At 39.6% G+C, this 17,187-nt stretch overlaps 1 long non-coding RNA gene across 1 annotated transcript; it reads right to left on the reverse strand.

Moving 5' to 3' along the window:
* Positions 1-3,307: 3,307 nt before the first annotated feature.
* LOC136069644 (uncharacterized) lies at positions 3,308-4,569 on the reverse strand. The gene is made up of 2 exons (XR_010630888.1): positions 4,346-4,569; positions 3,308-4,233 (listed from the first exon to the last, which is right to left on the reverse strand). It is a non-coding gene; the product is annotated as an uncharacterized LOC136069644 (long non-coding RNA).
* Positions 4,570-17,187: the final 12,618 nt, after the last annotated feature.

The following is a 17,187-nucleotide window of genomic DNA, read 5'->3' on the forward strand; positions in this document are numbered from 1 at the left end:
ATGACATAAGCGGACCAATCAAACTCTGCCACGTGTCACCAATCAAACTCTGTCATGTGTCACCAATTAAGCTCCGCCATGTGTCACTTACCTACCCCTAAACTCCTATAAATAGAAGCCTTCCTAAGGCATTTGAAAGGGGATGATATCCAAGGAGGACCAGGCCATTGGAAGCACTCAGAAGTCCAGAAGCTCTGCCGGAACCAAGCTCTAAAGCCTCCAAGAACTTCAAGAACTTCAACTTCGAATACGAAGAACATTCGAAGGAAAATCATTCAAATCATCCGCCTAGATCCAAAAGTTTGCTGGAATCAAGCTCAAAAGCCTCTAGAAACATCAACAAATCACAAATCAGTGAAGCTCTACGGATCAAGCCTCTAAAGCCCCGAAGAACTTCCACCACAAACCTTCGAATACGAAGAACATTCGAAGAGGAATCATCCAAATCATATTCCTAAATCTCAAAGTTCACTGGAATCAAGCTCAAAAGCCTCCAGAAACCTCAACAAATCATAAATCAGCGAAGCTCTACGGATCAAGCCTCTAAAGCCCCGAAGAACTTCCACCACAAACCTTCGAAGACGAAGAACACACCAAGAACACGAAGAACACACGAAGAACACGAAGAACGTGAAGAACAAAGGATTTCTAACAAGCTCATAGCCAGAGATTCATTGTAATTCCGTTTCAACAATCTTCGATCCATCCTTCAACCAAATTGAAGGATACTTTGTGTTCAAGTGAAAATCACATTACCACAAATCCAATTAACAAATCTTTCAAGGAGATCGAATCAGAGGATCACTCTTTTGTAATTACAGAGAATTGTACCACACATATATTCAATACAAATTCGCATTTGTGACACTATTTTACTTGTTTGACTTAATTCGAACCGAGAAATTTAGTCGTCCACATATTCTGGCACGCCCGGTGGGACTTCTCTGCCTCTCATCTCATTCTCCTTCAAAGAAAGAAATCATCATCATCTTGCTACCAACTTCAATGGCCTCTAGCAAGAACATCCAAGCTTCAACAGCTACTTCAACTAAACTTGGTACGGCTACCACCAACAACTACATTGGTGTAATCAATTGTAGCCAACCCAAAGCAAATAATCAACTTCAATCTCAATCAACCAAGGAAGCCAAGGTCCAGACAATCATCTCCTTAGACCCTCTTACAAGAAACAAGGTCATCAACAAGGATGTCTCCACCTTGGAACACCTCAAGTATGGGGGCAAATCCCCTTCTTCCTTCACAAGAAGTTGGTCACACGATCTTTCTCCCATCAAAGGGAACCCAAAAAATGAGATTTCATGTGCTCACTTCAATTCACTTCCTTCTCCATCATCTTGGGAAGTTGTGTCAGTCATGATGACTAACACCTCTACAATGGAAGAAAAGATGGTTGAAATGGAACAAAGGGTCGTCCTTCTCACAAAAGCACTTGAAGATAAGGACCTCCAAATTGCAACTTTAATGAACAAACTCGAAGTACAAGATCTTGGTGAATCAAGCCATAGTCATAAATTCGCATCTGCAAAGGATGACGAAGGGAGAGAAATTGAAAACACTCCCCGACGAGAACAATCTACTTCGGTTGCTTCGTTATCAGTCCAACAATTACAAGACATGATAACAAATACCATCCGAGCACAATATGGAGGTTCTTCTACAAGTTCTCTCACATATTCAAAACCCTACACAAAGCGCATCGACAACATGAGGATGCCAAATGGGTATCAACCCCCCAAGTTCTTGCAGTTTGATGGCCATGGAAATCCTAAGCAACACATTGCTCACTTTGTAGAAACTTGTGAGAACGCAGGGACTCAAGGAGGCCTCCTTGTAAAGCAATTTGTCCGTTCGCTCAAAGGAAATGCCTTTGATTGGTATACAGACTTAGAACCCGAGTCAATCGACAGTTGGCAACAACTCGAAAGAGAGTTTCTTGACCGATTCTATAGCACGCGTCGTACAGTGAGCATGATAGAGCTTACTAATACCAAACAGTGGAAAGATGAGCCCGTCATTGATTACATCAATCGGTGGCGTTCTTTGAGCTTAGATTGCAAGGATAGACTTTCTGAAATTTCTGCTATAGAGATGTGCATCCAAGGCATGCATTGGGGACTTCTTTACATCCTTCAAGGGATAAAGCCTCGAACATTTGAAGAGTTAGCAACTCGTGCACACGACATGGAGTTGAGTATTGCTAGCCATGGAAGTACAAACCCTCCCATACCTGAGGAAAGCAAAAGGGAAGTAAGGAGGAATGATAGGAATGCAAAAGTCAGCCTCAAAGACCCAATGGTTGTTAACACTACCGAAGTCAAGGTTCCAAGAAGAGGAGCGAAGGCAAATGAAAAACAGCTTGAAGGATGGCAAAAGAACGAAGTGCGTCGCCTAACTTTTAAGGAACGTGAGCAAAAAGCATATCCGTTCCCTGATGAAGATGTGCCAAACATCTTAGAACAACTATTGCAATTAAAGCTGATTGAATTGCCAGAATGCAGGCGACCAGAAGACATAGGGAAAATTGACGACCCTAACTATTGCAAATATCATCGCATCATTGGCCACCCAATCCAAAAATGCTTCGTCTTCAAAGAACAAATCATGAAGCTTGCCAAAGAAAACAAGATTGATCTAGACTTTGATGAAGTTGTCGGGTCAAACCATGTGACCGTTGCTTGTGATGTACTTCCAACTCTCAAGCAGGGGGCAAACACCAACCAAGCTTACAAGTTGATCAACAATGATGATGCAAGGATCGGCCCCATCAATGGGAAGTTCCTTAAACACTTCTACGCTTGAACATCGAGGATTGCTCCTTGGCAAGAGCTTAAACTGCCCACTGTAATGCTGCAAGGGTACATGATGTCTTCCCATTACCTTTGAAAGCATACCAATAAAGAGAAATTAATCCCACTCTATGTCACCAATTGCTAGTGTGGCGTAGTGGTTGGATGCCCAAGTCGCCCTTGAGAGGTCTCGGGTTCGATTAGTGGTGATACCCACTATTACACACTGAGCCCTCCTTTTTTGCAAAAAAAAAACAAAAAAAACAAAAAAACCATTTGAACTACGTAATGACTTGATCGCTTTCCGGGGTACGTAGGCAACTTGGTATCATTTACTAAGTTCAGTCACATGAAAAAGAAGAAGGATTGCCAGTCTAGCTTAAGGAATTTTTCAAAGGTCGTCAATATGCTTTTGAGATCCCTTTAATTGGCAGGCGTTGCTTAGGATCAGTCAATTCCTTACTACATGATACTCAAAGATCATTGTGGTAGAAAAAGACAGCTGCAAAGAATTGGTGTTACTCGGCTTTCCTTGAACTAATGATAAACATAAGTTAGTTCTTGGTTGTGGAGTAAAATAAAATCTTCAACCTCTTTTGCAAAGAATGAAGTCTTCATGGCATTGCCCCTCTTCTGTGGACATCCTCCCATGTCTCTAAAGTATGTTTTACATCACTTATCTTCTGGGGGCATCTTCTTGTACCTTGCAAGTCTAAGCTACATCGTCTCTCTTCTAGGTTGTGCCACTTCACAACTCTGAAATTTGAACCACATCATCTCCCTTCTGAGTGGTGCCGTTTCACATCATGTCTCTGAAATTTGGACAACGTCACCTTCCTCCAGCATCTAAAGTTGGTGTTGAAGTTGGTGTTGCGTCATCTCTCCTCTAAGGGCATGTTCGTGCAATATCAAAGTCTTGGCGGCATTCTTCTCACATCTTCAAGGTTTTATTGGCATCTCTTTGCATCCTCAAAGTCTTGATGGGAGCTTCTTGAAACTTCAAGATTCTGTTGGCATCATCTTTGCATCTTCAAAGTCTTGGTAGGAGCTTCTTGAAACTTAAAGGTTTTATTGGCATCTCCTTGCATCTTCAAAATCTTAATGAGAGCTCCTTTCATCTTCAAAGTTTTGGTGGCAATCTTCTTGAAACTTCAAGGGTTCGTTGGCATCTTCAAAGTCTTAATGAGCTCCTTGCATCTTCAAAATCTTGATGACATCTCTAAAATCTTGTTGTCTGGCGATAATACTATGTACCCTTGATGTTTGAACTTTGTCGCCTTTAAAAATTGGCACTAATGCAACTTCAAAGGCCAATATTGGTGCGACTTCAGTACAGATGAAGTGTTGACGAGATGTCATGGCAAAGACGAATATTGGCATGGCTGCGGCGCAAGTGAAGTGTTGACGTGGCTTCATGTTGAAAAGGCTTCATTAAAAAAGACGAGTGCAAATATTGCTTCAGTAGACAAGTAATGGTGATGCTTCAATGCAAATGCAAGAGTTGGCCCAGCTTCATGACAAAGACAAGTGTGGATCACCTTCATACAAAAACAAGTGCTAGCATTACTTCATTGCCTACATCAGAGCCAGTACGACTTCAAAGACAAGTATTGGTGATAGCATTGTTGCCTGGCTGAATATCCTCACAGAAACGTTGTTGCAAAGACTCTTGAGATGGCTGCGTTGAAAAGACAAGTGTTGGTGCAGCTTAATTGCCAAAAAAAACCAATGCTGCAAAACAAAAACAAGCAACAAAAAATTTTGTCAGGAAAAGGTCTCAAAGCACGTAAAAAAAAAAAAAAAATTCTTGAAAGCAGGAGAAGAAAGCTGAATGTTCAGCATGTGTCTCAGTGATAAAGGAAGGCAATAACATGCCTTTATATAGAAAACTTCTGAGATAGAAGGCAAGAAAAATGAAGAAAGTCAGCAAACTATTAAATGGTTCACCAACCGACAAGTGGAAAAAAATGGTGTTCGCGTGCATGAAAATAGCATACGCTCAAAGTGAGATTTTGCAAACTCACAGCACTAAAAATCAAAGAAGTCTGCACCGAATTTTGAAAATAAAATTCAGCAAACAAAAGAGACATTTAGTAAGTTTCTTGGCACCGCCTTGTCAGAGCTGCAGAAAAGCCACATCAGTCTAATATAAGACAAATTCACGCACGGCCTTCTCTTCCAAATTTGTGAAAATCCAAAGATCATTTCACGAAACTGACCCCACAGAGATCTTAAACGGACAAAGATCTCCAAAACCCAGAAAAGTCAGTCTCAACGGAGAAACCACGCGCCTTCACGCGCCGCAAAAAGCTTCAGAGGGTCGCGGCCTGCTCCTTCGTATTTGTACAAACCCAGACTTCATTTCAAGGAAATGGCATTACCAGTCGATCCAGAAGGCTCCGATTTACAAAACCCAAAAAATTCGATCCCAAAAGCCTAGCCACGCGCCTCCACGCGCTGTAAAGAGTTTCGGAAATCGCGCCCTCATCCTTCAAATCTGTGCAAATATGATCCAAGTTTCACAAAACTGACCCTACAGGCGTCTTCAACGGCCTTAGATCTATAAAACCTGAAAATTTCAGGTACAAAAAGTGAGGCACGCGCCTCCACGCGCCACCAGATGCGTCGGATGTCCAAGTCTCAGATTCACGCGCATCACGCGCCGCTCCCACACTGTTCACGCGCTCTCACGCGCTGGCAGTTACCACACGCGCTACACGCGCCTCTATGACGTCATGGATGACGTCATCATCCAGAACCCCGGTCTGACCCGTTTGACCAGACCGACCCGGTTTGACCCGAAAATCTGACCCGGTCCGAACCGAAAAGAAAAAAAAAAAAAAAGAAAAAAGAAAAAAAGAGAAAAAGAAAAAGGCTTTGACCAAGTTCGACCTTTGACTTTGACCAAAAAGTCAAAATTTTCAAGACCGGCCTGTCCCACTCAGTTTTTCGAGTACATTTCGATTTTGGGATCTGTTTCTTCATTCGAGACTTGGAAATTGTGCAAACGTCCAATTTCAAAAAAGTTGACTTTTGCGAAAATGTTGACCGAAAGTCAAAATTTTTAAGATGGACCTATCTTGCTCAATTTTTCGTGTACATTCCAATTTTGGAATCCGTTTCATCATTTGAGACTCAGAAATTGCACAAATAACTCAATTCCAAGATAGTTGTCTTTTGTGTTGAAATTAACCCAAAGTCAAGATTTTCAAGCCAGACTTGTCTTGCATAGTTTTTCGTGACTTGGAAATCACCAATCTGACTCACATCTCCGAAGTACTGACAATGTCCAAAACTAAAGCTCTCAATATCAAAATTTGAGATTCATCCACTTGGTTTGAACCCTCTCAAGGTTATTCTCCAGGCTCTATCAAGACTTCCCTTTCAAAAGTACAGATAAACTCTCACAAGTGTGTCTTGAACTTAAAATCACATCGGGTCACCCGTCCAACCTACCACTCCCCTTTCGGTGCCAAACATTCCCACCTACCATTCGGCATCTACCAGTCAAGAATCTACCATTCTCACCAAAAATTTCCATCCGCCATTCTTGACTACTCCATCTACCATTCTTCATCTCTCTGCTATAAATAAAAGGGCCGGATTCACCAAAAACTCATCCAGAAAAACCCTGAGTCATGAAATGAAGATTTGCTTCTTTCAAATTTTCAAGTCCTCCTTCTCACAGCCATTTCTCACTATGGCTTCATCATTCTCAACACTCAGCAACCAATATCACTTCACAATCAGTTTGAAATCAACCCTCTCATGGTTCGGTAGAAACCCTCATCACAGCATCATTGTAGTTTTGAGATCCAAACAAATTTGGTTTCTCCACCTAACAACCACCTTTGTCCATAAAGTTATTCATAACAAGGCCTGCATTGTGGTTCCATGCTTCTTCAGATTTGGTTGGCCAGGACATCCAAGTCCAGCAGAGACACCTATGCCTAACCTCAAGGCTCCTGTAGTCTCTATTCAATTGCTTGGTCTTCCAACAGAAGCAGCGGTTCGGAACAAACAGCAACTTGGCTGGTTTTTAAGACCAGAATCACAAGTTAGCTCCATCTTTCACTTTGTTGTGCTTTCCCAACAAGTGTCAATAGGTGAAGATGGTAAAAAGTGTTGGGGTATCCTACAAATTGTCTTTCATCCAACACTTGAAACAACCTCCGGGGCACCAGCTCATCAGAGTTCAGCCTTTGGGGCTGGTAAAGGGTTGCCAAAGCCATATTCCATGTTCCCATCAGCGTGGGATCCAGAGGTCATCGTTGCTGGTACCTCAAAACACACTTTCTGGAATTACTCCAACTTAAATTCAACTTGAAGTATTTCAGAATGCACTTTTCTGAAATTACTTCAACTTAACGTCTGTCAGTATGGTCCAATCACGCATGCACATTCTACGACTCACTGTCAGACCACATGCAAACATACAGCCACCCCATTTTCAAAGGTGTATCTCCTAGAAACACCTACACCAGAGGGTTCCCGACATACAGGATCAGAACCATGGTGGCGTATGTTTCACCCATTCGCTTTGCTTCATCCCCGTCTTCTTCACCACCAACACCGTCATCTCCAGGATCCATAAGCTTCTGAAATTACTTCAACCTGGGTAAAACGATGACGCATGCGCACTCAATCACTTTCCCACATGGCCTCGCCGTAATCCGAAGTATACTCTTCTGATATAACTTCACCAGCGGCTCTTAAAAGCACGAGGCTAGCCCCATGGCTCCGCATGCTGTACCCAACCACCATCCTCGCATCTTCCCCATCTTCTACACCATGTGATCGCCGCCAACAATCCAAAAACACTCTTCTGAAGTTACTTCAACTTAATCTCTGCTGAGAAGGCTCGGTCATGCAAGACCATTCAAATACAGGCAGACCCCTTTTCGGTCTTACCAGATCCTTTCATATGGGTGGGTCTACTCCTCGGAAATTATCTCATCCTGCTAAAAGCTCCGCCACCTCCAATTACTTCATTTGAAGAGCCAGGAGTAAAAGTCTGTTTTCGAAACTCATTCTCACACCACACTCTGAAACTGTGTGTGTGAACGAGTCTCGAGGGGGCATTTGTAGACAGGGAAAATTCCCGACCTATCACAAGCTGACACGTCACACTACTAAGTCCACAAAATGCAGCCAATTACAAAGCGCCACATGCTACTGCTAGGTTTTACTATTGCTATTCAGAAGCCAACAGAAATTCGCCAAGTGTCATACAAGAACCAATCACACATCATCGCACGTGTAAGCAATGACATAATCAGCCTCGCACGTGTAAGCGATGACACAATCAGCCTCGCACGTGCAGGCGATGACGTAAGCGGACCAATCAAGCTCTGCCACGTGTCACCAATCAGACTCCGCCACGTGTCGCTTACCTACCCCAAAACTCCTATAAATAGAAGCCTTCCTAAGCCATTAGGAGGACACCAAGAGCCATTTGAAGCACAAGCAGCATCAGAGAAGATTCAGAAGTCCAGAAGCTCTGCCGGAACCAAGCTCTAAAGCCTCCAAGAACTTCAAGAACTTCAACTTCGAATACGAAGAACATTCGAAGAGAAATCATCCAAATCATCCGCCTAGATCCAAAAGTTTGCGGGAATCAAGCCTAAAGTGTCCGAAAACACCAACAAAGCACAAATCAGTGAAGCTCTGCGGATTCAAGCCTCTAAAGCCCCGAAGAACTTCCACCACAAATCTTCGAATACAAAGAACATTCGAAGAGGAATCATCCAAATCATATTCCTAAATCTCAAAGTTCACTGGAATCAAGCTCAAAAGCCTCCAGAAACCTCACAAAACACAAATCAGCGAAGCTCTACGGATTCAAGCCTCTAAAGCCCCGAAGAACTTCCATCACAAACCTTCGAATACAAAGAACATTCGAAGAGGAATCATCCAAATCATATTCCTAAATCTCAAAGTTCACTGGAATCAAGCTCAAAAGCCTCCAGAAACCTCACCAAACCACAAATCAGTGAAGCTCTACGGATCAAGCCTCTAAAGCCCCGAAGAACTTCCACCACAAACCTTCGAATACCAAGAACATTCGAAGAGGAATCATCCAAATCATATTCCTAAATCTCAAAGTTCACTGGAATCAAGCTCGAAAGCCTCCAGAAACATCAACAAATCACAAATCAGTGAAGCTCTACGGATCAAGCCTCTAAAGCCCCGAAGAACTTCCACCACAAACCTTCGAATACCAAGAACATTCGAAGAGGAATCATCCAAATCATATTCCTAAATCTCAAAGTTCACTGGAATCAAGCTCAAAAGCCTCCAGAAACCTCACAAATCACAAATCAGCGAAGTTCTACGGATTCAAGCCTCTAAAGCCCCGAAGAACTTCCACCACAAATCTTCGAAGACGAAGAACGCACCAAGAACACGAAGAACACGAAGAACGTGAAGAACAAAGGATTTCCAACAAGCTCATAGCCAGAGATTCATTGTAATTCCGTTTCAACAATCTTCGACCCATCCTTCAACCAAATTGAAGGATACTTTGTGTTCAAGTGAAAATCACATTACCACAAATCCAATTAACAAATCTTTCAAGGAGATCGAATCAGAGGATCACTCTTTTGTAATTATAGAGAATTGTACCACACATATATTCAATACAAATTCGCATTTGTGACACTATTTTACTTGTTTGACTTTATTTCAAACCGAGAAATTTAGTCGTCCACAAGGAGTCATATGTAAACATAGCAGAAAAGGCCACAAGAACATAGCACAATGGATGGAACTTCAAACATTAGTAACAGGTTAGTATGATTGAAAAGAACATATGACTATACCACCACTAAGACCAAATTTAGATGAGATACATACATTGAAAAGGATAGCTCAAACCAAAAGGAAACTATCAACAATAGTTATGCCTAACATATTGTGACAGTGAGCACAAAAACTTAATCAAGAACACTCTAGGGCATATTCCTAATCACAGACTTCAACATGCATGAGTATGTCTATAAGACATATCTTAATGAGTATGAGATGTTCAAACCAACACAGAGCAGACAATATCCTCAAGGTAGAATCAACACACATGATATCAGAGGACAAAAACAACAATAAAGTAATAAAATATAACTCAGCCAATAAGAATCAACAATAATCAGAAACAAAGTAAGTCACAGTAACCCCAAACAAATAACATATGACAATGAGACAAATTGACATGGGTATGAGATATACCAACCAACACAGATCAAAGCACAAACTCCAACAGTGAAACTAAAACATGATAACAACCATATTTAGTATCCTAGAAAAAAGATTAACCAAACCAAAACACCCAAACTCACAAACATAAACCCAACCCATATCCAAAACAACAAATATCACAAATCAGAATCATAACTCACAGATTCAAGAAAATAAAGCTCAAAACATGAAATATGTTGTGAGAAAGAGAAAATCCATACCTTTTCCTTGAAGATTTATGGTTGAAATGATGCAAAAATGGAGGTTTTTCGAGAGTGACACGGTGAGTTTGAGAGAGAGTTGAAATGGGGAAGACAATGAACAGTCACAAAAGTTCGAGGGAAAACTAAAAAATTTTAAAAACTGCTCTTAAAATGCAAAACACATGATTTTTGCGACTGAGTCAAATCGCTTGCAAGTTGCCAGGGCCAGCTGCTAGAACACTTAAAAACAAAAATTTGAAAAAAAAATTTCTAAGTGTTTTTCGCGACTGAAAGGTCTACCCACGAGAAAGTCGCGAGGTAAGCCATGAAAATCTCTGCATACCCCTCGCGACTGGACCTTCCACCCGCGAACAAGTTGCCACAGTGAGTTGCGAGAAACATAAAAACCCAATTTTTAAAAAATATTCTAAGTATTTTTCACGACTAGGACATTAACTCGCCAATGTGTCGCGAAGACCTTCTAAGTAATGTTTGCGACAGGAGGCACGCGATTGGACTAATCCGCGACTGAGTTGCCAGAACATGGCCACAATTTTTTGAAATTTTCATAAAAAAATTTTCCAAAAACAACTAAAACACTTAAAAATCTTTTTGTGTTTGATCAACAAAGATTAAGCATATGAAAACATATTTAATCAAGTACAATCACACAAATGAATATGACATTCATTGAACATAGACATGTGTGATGTGTGTGGATATCAGAAATGAGATAGTCTTTAGTCTAATGTGAAGCTTCAATGATCAATTCAACCAAGACATATACATTTAACACTAGATAATGTGACCCATTCAATTATAGAAATATGCATATATGACCTTCCACATACAACTTGATAATCATAACTTTGAAACTTTTCATTTGGCTTCATATACATCATATCATTTGATCTTTTTGAAACAATATATCTTATTGAGAGATCGATACTTGACATTTTTGATATTTCAATTTGATGAGTTAGCTTCTGGCTTTTTGGGCATCATACATTTTATTTTTGGTCGCTTTCCCTTTTTCTTAGTCAAATACTAGTATGCGCGATAGGCTTTTATAGCTCAATATCTCTTTTCATTTGGAGATTTACATTTGGTGAGCTCTTTAAATAAAAGTAATAAAATAAAATAGTGGGAAGATATATAGGCATAAGTTTATGCATGTCTCAAGATTAACAAAACCATTCACTAATCATTCATGACAAGGTTGAAGATCTATTTACAATAGTCACATAGATTTCAAGATTTCTTCCACAATGATATGAGTGCATAGGGAACAAGCTAAGCTCGTAGATGCACAAAGCCATTAGTACAAAGGTACAAGGCAAAACATGTTTTGAGACAAAAACTCAACAAAGTCGATCAAACTTTTTGGATTTTTTACTTTTTATGTGTTTTTGAATTTTTGACACAAAATCAAGAAAAGATTGAACAAAACCAACAATGTAAAAACATTTAAAAAGAAATAAATAAACAACCAAACAAATTTTAACTCAAACAAGTAAAAAACACACAACCAAGCATAGTCACATAACATAGGAAGTATTAATGCATGGACATGGTGTAATGCTTATGCATGAGTACCTCTCTTCACTCACACGTCACCTGTGTTTGGGGTGATATCCCTATAGGATTGGGCACGAGAGTTAGGACTTTCAAACCTTCTAATACAGCTTTCCAAGCAGGTGGTGAATGCACCGATCATCTTCATCACGTTCATCACACCAGGATTACCATTTCGACCTCTTGATGACTCAACAACCCAAGTCCTCTTGTCATTTCTTGGTCCTCTTGACCTTTGACCAGTTGCATTCTTCAATGCTCTAAACTTATGACAATTTGGTTTGGTGTGTCTTTGAAATCCACAATGATGGCAAAAATGGTTCGTTCTTGGGCCTCTTTGTGATCTTGGAAGAGATTTCCCTCTGGCTTCAAGTTTAATCACTGATTGGTTATGGGGCTTATTCAATACTTGTTCATGTGAGCTTCTTAAAGCCTTATCATAGGGATGCAAAAGATCCTGCTAGGAATGAGGCAAGACGTGCCCTACCTACTGTCATGGTTCAGTTTGATCGAGAAGTGGACAGAATCCTTGACAAGAAGGTGAGAGGTTATCGAAAGGGAGGAAATATGATAACTTACAACTTAGTGAAGTGGAAAGGGGTAGCTGAATCAAAGGCAAGTTGGGAGAAGGCATCTACATTATGGTAGTTTGAGAAAGAGGTGAAGGAATTTGAGGATACCTTACCAACGATTACGTCGGCTTCTTTTGGTGAGGGAGGTTTGTTAGGAGCTTTACACGTTGCGAATGATGGCTTGAGGAATTGGAGTGCTTGGGCAACATCAGGCCAGTTACTTGGCTCTGTGTTTTCTCAACACACCAATGGCTCCTCATGCCTATCTAATGAAGCTCTTAACTGCTCTTAGAGGGGGACAAGCCCAGTTTCCCTACTAGATTCAGAGTGATGAGCATGAATTGGGGTAGCATATAGAGGCATCTTGCTTCATATGATGCCCTAAGGCCATGGCAAAGGAGGGCCATGGTGGGCAGGAATAGATTTTAATGTTAGGCAGTAGCAGGTGGTGCTAATCTTATGGGATGGTGCATGGCAATGGTGGCTTGGTTGATGGTTGCTTTGTGTGTGGGCTTGGTGGCTTGAGTGCAAGGCAGTGCTGGGCTGCTGTGATAATCATATGCTGTGCAAGGCATTAGGCTGGTTGGTACCGCCATAATGCATGGACTTGTGTGAGTGGGCTGATGACAATTACTTGATGTGCTACATATAGGCATGCTGTGTGGGCTGTGATGCTGATGAGAAGGGCTTGGGCAGGGGCCAAGACTTCTAAAACGTGAGGAAATGATTGTGTGTGGGCTGCTGGAGCATGGGTAGAGGCCCCATGATGTGTTGAGATATGGGCTAGCATGTGGAGAGTGTGCAGTTATCAGTAGTTATCAGCAATTACCAAGCAGTTCCTAACTTTCTGGATGTTCAGACCTGCTGTGTAGGGTTTGAAAACGTGGAGAGCAGGTCAAGACAACATCAATTGAAGGTGTCCTAAGTTAGACCACATGTGGTAGCAAGTCCTGGACAGGGGGCAGTTACTTGGCAATAACTGCTGTGACAGTTATTTCTGTGCATTTATCCTAGGGTATTGGGGTTGTCAATAGCAAAGTGTGTAATTTTGGCTTAGAGAATTTCGTGTGTATTCTCTAGGCTTCCTTTATACTTGATTTTGAGTAATAATAGTTAGAGTTGGTGCCTTGTAAATACTGTGTGTGCGCTGTGTGTGTGAATTCACTTGATAATTCTGTTCTAAGTGTTCCTACAGTGTTTTGTGTGGTGTATTGGCTGAGACTAAGTCAGGAGCTTAGTGCCATCATAGGCAGAAAATTTGAAAGAAAAATTGACCCTGTGACATTGTGGGTGGTGGCAAGTTTGGAGAAACTGACTGACTCAACGGCGCTTAGTGGGGACGCTTTGGATAGGAGAAACACTGGCTTGGTGTGGCTGTTTGCGGTCTGTTTGTTCCAATACCAAATCAGATAGGACTCCTGGGACAACGGGTTTTGATCATTGGCCGACCCAACCTGCATTAAGAGAACGTGGAAACAAAGTGAGACTCAACAACTTCTTATCATGGGACTCACTCCACATATAATCTTCTCCCAAACGCCTGGACACAAGTAAAGCAATAACTATAGTATATATATTGGACTCCTACGACCAAGAATTACAAACAGTCTTACTATGCCAAGGAAGCTAATAAACATATATAAGCGTTAAAATTATAACAAACATCTATAACACATTGACTCAACACAATTAACGGGAAGCATTATCCTACTTTCATCTATTATGTAAGAGTAAGAGTCAGAGTGCTTACAGTGAGAGATGTGAGAAAGATAAAAAGGAGAGAAGCCATGGGGCTGAGTTTTGTGTGCATCATTATTTTTTAGAGCGTTGGTGGGTTTGTAGGGTTATTGACTAGTTAGGTGGAAATTTATAGAAGTGTGAAGAGAGAGAAAATAAAAAAGAAAAGATATATGTGAGAGAGAGAGGAACTATACAACTCATGCATGGCACGAATGAATATGAATATGGTAATGGCTCGAGATATCTCACCCGGCACACCAAATTTGATCTGTTAAATGGCTAATGACATGTGCAGAAAGATTTTTTTTTTTTTTTAAACAAAAATTATTAAAATTATAAAGTTTACTGTAAAAGATTTATTATAAATGAAAAATATAGCTCCTAGAAGCCCCTAATGACGAACTTTCTTAGGTGCTAGATCAAGAAGTTGGATATGGTTTAGGGCTTACTCATAACCCAAAAAGAAAAAAGAAAAAAGAAAAAACTAAGATCTTATCTACACTATATTTCACAAAATGAGGGTGAGAACTGAGAACAATGAAAAGAAAAAGTGGAGAAGGAGAAGGAATGGAAGAGAAAAATTTTCATCTCTCGTGTTGTTTGGTTAGTAGGAAAAAAATGCTAGAAAATGATTTATGTTATGGATTGATTTTTAATTAAATTTAAAATATTTTGTTTCATGCTCTCTCAATTTTAATCCAAAATGGAAGTAAAGGGAATGGTAGATTTGGGGGAAAGATTATTTGTTGCCTTCCTTTTTTTCCTTTTATTTATATTGCTAGTCTAATTTAGCAAATCAATTTTTTTTTTCTTAATTGTACATCATTTAATGTGTTGTCCTTCAAATAAAAGGTACATGTTTTGAAAACTACCCTAATTTACTTACACTTTAGTGAAAGAATGATATTGGTCTTTTAAATAAATTAAATGATATATAAAATTTTGACTTTTGGTTATGTTACATAAATTTTTGAAACCTCTCAATTTTATACGTCATTATTCTAATATATATATTTTTTGTCCTAAATTTTGCATGAAGTTCACTTTTCATCTTAAACTCTAAAGGGTTTATTTTTTCACTAAACTTTTAAAAATGTTTCACTCTATATCCTTCTATCAGCTTTTGTTAACTTTTATCTTATGTATTTCTAATAAAGATATCTACAATTTGAATTCTCCAACCCCATTGTATTGGTTGAATTATCAAATAATAAGTCGTTGTATCTCTTCAAGAATTTTTTTTCAGAGAGAGTTTTAACTTATAACATCTGTTCCTGATGATAACACTTTATCATTAGACTAAGACACCAATTAATTTTTGGTGTAGACCAAGACACCAATTAATTTTTAGTGTAGGCGGGAATTGAATTCCAGATCTTTTATACAATCATTAGAGACTTTACTAGTTAAGCTAATTGAAACTCACATCTTGTCAAGAATTTGTTTTAAATAAACTATTTAATTTGTGTTTTATGTCCATCAAATAAAATCACTTTCATATTCTTGCTATATTACAACATATATAGAAATTACCTTTTTTCTGGAAATAAAAGGGTTTTAGATAGAAAATGGGCATCTCTTTGCTGCTACTTACTCAAAAAAGTAAGAAAAAAAAAATGCTCCACAATGGTAATGAACTACATTTGTTTAATTAGAACTTTGAACAAGTTTTGATACATAGGAATTTTGTTGCAATGGTAGGTGCAATCATCGTGGTGGTGGAGTATGGTTTAGCCGTTGATGATTTAGCTTTGGGGATTTATAGTTATACAGATTTTGATTTGGAAAGGGGAGCTGCTACTCCACACATAGAGAGAGAGAGAGAGAGAGAGAGAGAGAGAGAGAGTTTTGTTCTTAATTGATTAGAAAATGGGGGGTTTTTGGTCTTTTAATATTGTGTCACTTAACTCACATGCAATTCATGTGCTATAAATTTCTGTCCAACATAACAATACAATTAACGTATGGTGCAAAGTGTAATAAGGGTCATAATTTAAGGTGTAAGATTTGCATTCAAATAGTTTAAGTGTAATTTAGACTAGTTTAAGGTAGTAAAGTGTAATTTATCCTATAAGTATTTAGAATCTATTTACATTAAAAAAAAAAAAAATTTCAGACATGAGTAAGGCATGTGGCACCAAATAATTGGCCATTACCATTTCACACTTTTCCTTCGTTTTTTTTTTTTTTACCAAACAAAAACCTCGTTTTCTTACCATTTCTCATGAATCACACAAACATTGCCAAGCCTCTCCTCTACAGGTTCTTCGATACTAACACTCAAGAATTAAGATAGTTGGTGTCACACACGAACATCCATCATGTTAGTCAATTACAGGGCGGGGGGATCATCATCTTAGCAAGTGGCAAAGCTACAGCCGAGAGGGGATTCATCATCTTAGCCTTAGGGAATCCTAGCAATTAAGTTGGCAAAACTACGGACTAAGGAAAATGACCCCATACAAGGGCGGAACAGCTACAGCCAAGGGTGGGGGCCATGGCCCCTCACCCTCTTTTTTTTATATTATAAATTTTTTTAAAATATTATTTATAATGATTAAAAATTTTAAAAGATAACCTATAAAAATAGGGGGTACGTTCCCTAGGCAAATTTCCGGCTCCGGTCTGAGACCCTTTACTTTTAAATTTCTTATTAAGGGTTCGTCATGGATACAACTTATTTTGCTGAAAACTAAAAACTGAAAATACTGTAGCAAAATAATTTTTAAATATATGAATAGTGCCATGGGACCCATGAATAGTATGTGAACAGTGCACTTTGTCCCCAACATAGTGAATCCATGTGCATGAACAGTGCGGTTACTATTCATACACGCTTAAAAAAAAAAAAAAAAAAAACTCAAAAAATGCAAACGTGAGGGAAAAACGTGAATCCAAACACTCACCAAGGAAAAGAGACTTACATACACACACCCTACCCTAAAGACACAAGAATTACGTCGCCAAGGACCCAATGTTTGACAAAACCCAAAAAATGATTTCAAAAGAAAATTTTTATTTTTTTTGGGGGGGGGGGGGGGGGGGGGGGGGAGGTGA

The sequence above is a fragment of the Quercus suber genome, unplaced genomic scaffold, assembly GCF_002906115.3.
Source record: "Quercus suber isolate HL8 unplaced genomic scaffold, Cork oak 2.0 scaffold_182, whole genome shotgun sequence".
Taxonomy (NCBI): domain Eukaryota; kingdom Viridiplantae; phylum Streptophyta; class Magnoliopsida; order Fagales; family Fagaceae; genus Quercus; species Quercus suber.